The sequence below is a fragment of the Mus caroli genome, chromosome 9 (genome assembly GCF_900094665.2).
Source record: "Mus caroli chromosome 9, CAROLI_EIJ_v1.1, whole genome shotgun sequence".
Lineage (NCBI taxonomy): Eukaryota > Metazoa > Chordata > Mammalia > Rodentia > Muridae > Mus > Mus caroli.
The window spans coordinates 40099914-40100350 of record NC_034578.1 but is presented as its reverse complement, the minus strand read 5'-3'; the positions used below and the strand labels follow the sequence as shown (position 1 = coordinate 40100350).

The following is a 437-nucleotide window of genomic DNA, read 5'->3' as shown; positions in this document are numbered from 1 at the left end:
CTACTCCTGCATCTTCTCAATCGTCTCTTCCTTATATTTGCCCTTCTCCTTTCCTACTTGTTGGGACATGGCTTTCCTCTCCAGGATCTTCTTATGGTCCGAGTCCAGCTTTAGCCTGGTGATGCCCACCTTGCTGGGGTGTATGCCCACATGTTCAGTTGTGCCATTAGCTTTCTCTCACTGGACTTGTTCAATATAGATGACATATTTCTTCCTGTACACTTGGACCACTTTGCCAATCTGCTGACCTTGTAGTGTCCTCGAACAACCTGAATTTCATCATCCTTTTGAATGGGCATAGACAGAACATTATACTTTTCTCTCAGTTCTTTGGAAAGAGGGGAAGACATGATCTTCCTCCAAATGTGGGACGGTACACTGAAATGCCGTTTGCTGATCTTGCTTCGGTCAGAAATCACAAAGGGATTGAATTTCAT

General features: G+C 44.4%; 1 pseudogene; it reads right to left on the bottom strand.

The window, feature by feature from the left end:
* On the bottom strand, positions 1-437 carry LOC110302207 (annotated as a pseudogene).